The sequence below is a fragment of the Echinops telfairi genome, unplaced genomic scaffold, assembly GCF_000313985.2.
Source record: "Echinops telfairi isolate 266 unplaced genomic scaffold, ASM31398v2 ScPeMD7_7424;HRSCAF=8462, whole genome shotgun sequence".
NCBI classification, from domain to species: domain Eukaryota; kingdom Metazoa; phylum Chordata; class Mammalia; order Afrosoricida; family Tenrecidae; genus Echinops; species Echinops telfairi.
In genome coordinates, this window is record NW_022111324.1 from 91,421,332 (window position 1) to 91,429,000 (window position 7,669).

Below are 7,669 nucleotides of genomic sequence, written 5' to 3' on the forward strand. Positions count from 1 at the left end.
GGGCCTGGCGCCCCCCGCGGGGACTGCGCTGGAGACAAAGCCCGCGCGGGAGCCGCGTCCGCAGCGTCGGTAAGTGGCAGGAGTGGGCGCCGCCGCTCGGCGCGGGGGCTCTGGGCGCGGAGGGGTGCCCCGCTCGGGGGGCACGGTCCGAGAGGAAAGAGGCGAAGTGGATCAGGATGTGTCCGTGGGGACTGCCCTGGCCCAAGGAGCTCCGAAACTCGGGCTGGAAAGTCTGGGAAACTGGAGAATAGGTGGCGGCGCCCGTGTCGTCCTGAGATCTGAGCAGGAGCACGCGGCGCTCGCGCAGGAGAGGCGCAGATGCGCACCTTCTCCGGTGCCGGTGCCCGGCGGGGCGAGCGCCGGCGCTCTGCCACCGGGACCCTTCCCACCAGACCCGAGGAGAGCCTGTCGGAGGAGAGTTTGGGTCATCCCTCTGGGAAGGGATGGAGGGTCTTCCAAGGTCTAGATTCTCCCAATCTCTCCGGCTTGACGTGGTGGGCGAACACTTTTCTCTATGTGGGTCACGGATCGTTTGCTATTGTGCTCCCGCTGCGGGGACTTAGTGGAAGGAGATGGTCATTTTATTTGGGAAATGTTTTTTTGTGTGTGTGCCTGTAGAAGTCCCCTTGTTTCCCCAGCACCCCAAGACACTCGCTTTAGCAACGATTCCGATAGGGACAGTGGACGGAAGGGCAAGGATTTGGTTTTGGGGTGGTTTTTTGTTTGTTTCATGGCGTCTGTCCCCAAGGCTGGTGCTGAAATGTACTGCGTTCTCAGCGCACGCACCCAGCAACCTCCAAGGAGCTTTGGTTTGTTAAACTGCCTCACATAATAGCACTGGGGTCAGAGATACGGTTGGGGAACAATCTTTAATTTAGATGCTAATGCGGTGTATTTGGGGCGCGGGTGTTAGGAAACCTTTGAATGTTAAAGTTTGATCAAGTGATAAAGTGGATCCAGGACACGGGGTCTCCCATCCTATCTCCCAGGTCCTGCCATTTGCTGGTTTTCCTCTCTCTCCGTCACCGCCCACAAATTTGTAGCCTCTAGCGCAAGGCAGGGCGTTTGAGCCAAGCAAAAGGCTGCTCGCTGCGCCTGTGAGGTGTGACGCTTCCAACACTAGGCCTGGATAATTCAGCAGGAGTGAGGAGACTTCAGCCCAGGGATTGGCTCCTGAATTCCTTCAGCAGCCCCTTGTCTTGATTTTTCTGTGCGTGGAAGGGAGGCACACTGACATCTGATCTGGCCCTGGTCCTGCAAGAGGCTGTGTGCGAACAACTGAGGTGCTGGATGGAAATAATCTTGGAGTACTGACAAATGAACCAGGGTGCATTTTAAAATGGTGGCGTAGGGGTTACGCATTGGGCTGCTAACCACGAAGTCATCGATTCGAAGTCACCAAGCGCTCCGAGGGAGAAAGATGACGCTTTCAACTCTTCTAAAGAGTTCCAGGAGCAGTTCTACCCTGCCTAAAGGGTCACTATGAGTTGAAATCTACTCAATCGTACCAATTTAGTTTTTTGGGGGGTTGGTTGGGGCTGGCTTAATTATCAGCTATAAGTGATGAATACGGTATGTAATAAATCGGCAGGGTTTATGTAAATACCAGTTTTATTGTGATTTTTGACAGGTGATAACAGAGGTGACACTGAATGAAAGGGCAAGGGTTTGGTGTCCTCCTCCACCCCCTTTATGACCTCTGTCCGCAAGGCTGGTGCTGAAATGTACTGCACCGCCAACGCAGGCACCCAGCACAGTTGAAGGACCTTTGGTTTGTTTATCTGTCCTGTGAAAAACCAAATAAAACTCACACCATCGAGTCAACTCTGGCTCTTAGTGACCATATAGGAAAGAGTATAGGACAACGTAGAATTGCCCTGTAGCTTTCCGAGACTAAATCTAACGCACTAGAAGGCCTCATCTTTCTTCTGAAGAGGGTGGTGGTTTCAAACAGCTGACCTTACAGTTAACAGCCCAGTAGGTGACCTTACAGTTAGTGGCCCTGTGTGTAACCGCTACCCCCAGGGAACTTGAGTATATAGCCTTAGTATGCCCTTATTAGGCTGAAATAACTATTTAGGACTCTGGCTCCCTCCCGTAAGCACTTGGAGCTGCACACAGCTCCAGCCCTGGGCCAGCAGAGAGAGAGAGAGAGAGAGAGAGAGAGAGAGAGAGAAGCGAGGGGTTGTTCCAGTAGTCCTACAATTACCTGTGCAGTTGCCTTTAACCTTCCTCATGCAAGTCAGCTGTGAAGAAACCTGAAAGAAGCTTTTGCCATATTCATTTTATTGTTTTTAGAATAGTCTCCGACACTTCTTACATCCCAGTGCATTCTTCAAAATGGTGGAGCACCATGTCCTCCCCCTGGTCTCTGGGGAAGCAAAAGTCCCATAACAGTCTCAAAATGACAGAAATGAAACACTTGAGACTAAGCATGATTGTGTACAAGGACACACAAACACGCACACACACACACACACACACACACCACTCGACCGATGCTCTCTGACAGCTAAATGGCTTAGAGAAAATTGTAGTCTACAACAGACCAATCTTTCTCACGTATTCATTGCCACCTCTCACTGTGACATTTTCCTTAGACTGTCTCTTTTTTGTTCTACTTGAAGGAGGATGTTAAGCGATGTGTATCAACAGATTACCCTTTTCCACATAGAATTTTGAAACAATTTCTTTAAAACATTACCGGATTTTTTTCTCAGAACACCCTTAGGAGCCTACACTATTATCTTATTTGATAGTTTTCCTTGTAATTTTTTAACTTCACACTAGGCTTACTCAGGTACAAATGGAGAGTTTATTATTCAGATAGAGAGATTATTTATTCAGTTAAACTAGAAACCAAATTTAAATTTCTTTAAGATTCTGCAAATAGAAATATCTCATCAACACTGGCTAGAAAGGATCTTTTAAATGAAAACCAGAAATTAAGAGTGTAAGGGGAGGGGGGAATATCAATTGTAGTGTAGAAATTATCATAGTACTATGGAAAAGGGTAGCTGATTAAAAATATTTTAATAATAAACCAAAAATATTAAATAAAAAGAAAATGTGAGTAAAATTTCAATTTGAGGAAGGCAGTGCTTCTTATAGCACTTAATCGTAGCCCCAATCCAAGAACAGTTAGTTCTTATGACGTGACCCTTCTTGATACCTGGTTTCATGAAGAGATCACTGAAGATATGGATGCAGTAGCAAAGTGTGGTGAAATCAGATGGTGCTCAGCTATCAGGAAGAATCGTGTCTGATCTTCAAGGCTTGTCTTAAAATGAGCAGCCATCTCAGTGAGAGGACAGCTAAATTCACAAGGAAGAAGCACACCAACTGTGTGATCCAAAGATTGTAAGTAGTAGAATCAAAATCCAAGACTAGGGGAGAAAATTATATCAGAGCTTATTTTCTGAGCACCCATTTGCAGAAGGTATGGACGACAGAGGAAACCCAAAATCTGTTTGCAGGATCCCCACTTGGAACAAGCCTCCAGTGAGTCCCCTCTGACAATTGACTAGGTAGGTGAATAGCTTTGTTATCAGACCTGGTGCACTGGAAAACGGAATAATGCATATGTAGTAAGGGTAAATTTTAACACCTTATCATTTTTTCTCCCTTTTGATTCATTTGAAATTTGCTCTGACTTTTATTGTCTTCTGATATCTTTTCAACTGAGGTTTTCCTGTGTTTTATTTTGTATTTGTTATTGGGACTTTTGTTCTTTATTTTGTATGTTTTTCGGAATATGAAATCCAGGATAGGTAAATCTATAGAAACTGGAACTGGCTTAAGAATGTATTGGGCAGGGAATTGGGGGTGGTTGGGGAACTGATAAGAATGAGTACAAGAAAGAAGAAAGTGTTCTAAAATTGATTGTGGTCCCAGTTGCATAATTATTTTTTTTAATCATTTTATTGGGGCTCATACAACTCTTATCACAATCCATACATTTGTGTAAATCACACTTATTCATTTGTGTAAAGCACACATACATTTGTTGCCCTCATCATTCTCAGAATTTGCCTTCCACTTGGGTTCCTGGAATCAGCTCTTCAGCATAATTCTTTTTAATATGTTTGAACTATTGGAACTGTATGTGAATTGAACCATATGTGAATTATATATCAATAAACTGTTAATTTTTTAAATAAATACAACTGAGAGGGAAAGTTGCAACCAAGGAAACAATGGGTATACCAAATGCGATCAATTCAGTAAACTAGCTTGAGCATTACAGATCACTAATACTAGACAGCTTTTGTTAGGTCAAATGGTAGCTGCTGTTCAATCAGCTCTCCTTTCTGGAACCTGCAGACAAAATGGAGGTCTTGTGCACATGGTGAGGTACAGACTTGTTGAGGGACTGTTCATTTGGAATGGGCCCTGGGAGTCCAAGGTATAGGAGGTATATGTACTAGTGGAGAAGGCATTTATCCCTAGTGTCCTAGGGTTAACGAGAATCTAAAAGCAAGTCAAAGGATTCAGGTAAGGTATTGAGACCCCAGTTCATAGGCCTTTCATTGCTGGATTCTGGACCCTGTCATGTGGAAGATCCCATCTGATCATCACATGTTACCTGAAAGTTTTCTATCATGTAAACAACAGTAGTGACCTCTGGGGTTCTGTCTGCCCAGCATTGACCTGGGGGAATGTTCAGGTGGATGATAGTGAATTTCTTAACTAACCAAGGAAACAAAAACAAAATAAAACCTACACCAGCAAATCAAATCCAACTCATGGTAACCCATGTGTTACAGAGTAGAACTGTCTTCTAAGATCTAGGGCTTTCTTTCTTTTTTCTTTTAATAACAGTTTTATTGGCACATAATTTACATAGCATACATTTCATAGTTCAATTGTTCAATCATATCAAGGAAAAAATCGTGCAATCATTACCATATCAATAATAGTACATCCCTACCCCTTCCCACCGTTAAATCACATTTAAAATGAGTTGTGCAGTCACAGTTCTAGTGCTCCCTTCCCCTCCCGGCTTCATTTTTTCATTCCTGAAATCCCCTTTCCCTCCCTTTCACCCACCCCCACCCCTGCCTCCCCTATCAATCCATTAGTTATTATCACTCGGCATCCACTCCTCCTGTGCATCACAAACTAGGAAATGCAACAGAAACAATAAAAAACAAAATCGAAATAAGGTGGTAAGGATAAAATAATAATAATATAAAAAACAAAATACAAGTAATGAGTAAGAAAGAAAAGACAATTGCTAATGATAATAGTGCAATCAACTTATACCCCAGGGTGGTGATTGGCAATCTTATACTTCTTTGTTTATAAGTATATTTGGTTTGTTTTTGTCTTTGCGGTTTTGTTTCGGGGTGTGTGTGGGGGTCCTGTTTGTTTGGTTGCTGGTTGGCTTACGGCTGCTATTGATGCAGTTGATTTTATAGGGTTGTGATTTTGTCATTTTACAACTGCCAAAGTAAACATGAGATTTGGAAACCCCATGGACAAGCAGATGGAGTCTGGGCTCCTACTTAACTCTAGCCCCATTTCAAGAACAGTTAGTTCTGATAACACGGCCATGCTCGAGACACATCATCATGAAATGATCACTGAAGATAAGGGTGCTACAGCAAAGTGAGGTGAAGAAAGCAGATGGTGCCCCTCTATGAATCAGAATGTCTGGTGTCTTAAAGGCTTATATTCAAACAAGCAACCATCTAGGGGAGGAGTCAACTAAGTCCCACATTCAAGAAGCACACCAGCTTGTGTGACCCAAAGATGATAATTACAAAATCAAATATGGCGAAGGGAAAAGTATCAGAGCTAAAATATGAATGTTGCTAATGGGTCTTCTAATCCTCCTGGTACATTCTCATTCATCTAGTCTAGCTTCTCGGATTATTTTCTGCAAGCAAATTTACTAAACATGGGGAAAGACTAAAACCACGATGCCTTTCCTGATTTTAAACCATACAGTAACTCCTTGTTCTGCGCAATGTCTATTGCTCTATGTATAGATCCTGCATGAACAGTGAAGTGTTCTGCAATTCCTATACTTTGCAATATTATATATAATTTGTTACATTTCAAACAGTCACATGTCTTTGCATAGTTGATAAAACTATGTTTCTGTTATTCAACTTTGAGCCAAGGATATATCTGACATCAGCAATGGTATTCCTCAATCCACATCTTCCTTCTGAATCCAGCTTTCATTTCTGGCAGTTCCCTGCCCATAGACTGCTGCAACAGTTTGAGGAGCATTTTCAGCAAGTTTTAATGTACAGGTACCATTAATGACATTGTTCAATAATTTTCATATTCTAGTGCGTCAGTTTTCGCTGGGATGAGCACAAATACACTTCTAGTAGATTGACCAGGATACTGTCTTCCAAATGTGTTGGCATAAATTAGTGAGTGTGCTCAGTGCTGCATCAGTTTGTTGAAACAAATTGGAATTCAGTCAATTCCTGGAGCTTTGGTTTTCACCAATGCCTTCAGTACCATCAATTCTTGGTCATATGTTATCTCCTGAAAAGGTTGAACATCAACCTGTTCTTTTTGGTACAGAGACTTTGTGTATTCCTTCCATGTTCTTTTAATACACCTTCTTTTAATCCTCAATATTTGAGAATAGAATTCCTCTTTGTTTCCAACTTTTGCATTCAAATCACCAATGATTATCAATTCATCCTGGTGAAAGTTTGATCCATTTCACACTGAAGATACTGGCAAAATTCTTCAGTTTCTTCCTCACTAGCCTTAGTTCATGCATAAATTTGAATCATCATTTGATTGACTAGATTTCTTTGTCTGAAGATAGATACTACCCTATTGTAGATAGCATTGGTCTTCAGGATTGGTCTTGAAATGTCCTGGATGATGAATGCCACAGTGCATCACTCTTGGTACAGCTGTCTTCAGAGACGCCTTGGAAGAAAGGACTGGTGATCAGCAAGTTAAAATCAGGGGTTTGGGGATTGGGGTTACAGTGGTGGTGGTAGGAGACGGGAGGTGGTGGTAATAGGGAGATGTCAAGGAGTCCATGTAGAAAAATATTGTCTGGAAACTGTGGTAGCACTTGTATAATTCTACTTGATGTGATTGAACTATGGAATGATATGATATATGTATTAAATCCCAACTAATTAAAAAAAAAGCTTATGGGAAAAGTCCATGATCTTTTCATTCCATTTTGCCAGGAACTTTTCAAAGCCCCCTTCTTTGTGGGTTTTATGATAAAATAAAAACTCTTCTGTAAAGTGCATGGTATTTCTACAGCATGTGTTCATATACTGAATTCCCTACCCAGGCCTCTCGGCTGCCCATTTCACTAGTCCTTTGAAACACCCACACATCCACTACCACCGTTTGCCTGGATGACTCATTGTCTCTGTGTTCAAGCAGTAGCAGCTCTGCCTTTTGTTTATGATTTCTTTGTCTCTTCGTGTTTACAGACATGATCTTAGGTTGTTAATACCACTGTCTTGGTTGGAAAATCTTGACATCAGGGGCTTATAAGGTATTAACTTTGAAGTGTGTCTATCTAAGGAGGAGTTTAGATTTCGTGTTTCTTAGCAAACCTGCTAGCCAATCACTCACCTAGGAGGGCTGGGCTGTGCCCTGCACAAAGTAACCATAGTAGCACATCTAAAAGAGCCCAACAGATTGACCCGGGCTCTTGGGCCCTTAG

At 42.8% G+C, this 7,669-nt stretch overlaps 1 protein-coding gene across 1 annotated transcript in view; it reads left to right on the forward strand.

Annotated features, from left to right (window-relative positions):
* Nucleotides 1-10: 10 nt before the first annotated feature.
* GNG4 (G protein subunit gamma 4) overlaps nt 11-7,669 on the forward strand; it is a 71,660-nt gene continuing 64,001 nt past the window's right edge. The window contains exon 1 of the mRNA XM_004712178.2: nt 11-69. The gene's annotated coding sequence lies outside the window, so the exon portion shown is untranslated. The remainder of the gene's footprint in view (nt 70-7,669) is intronic.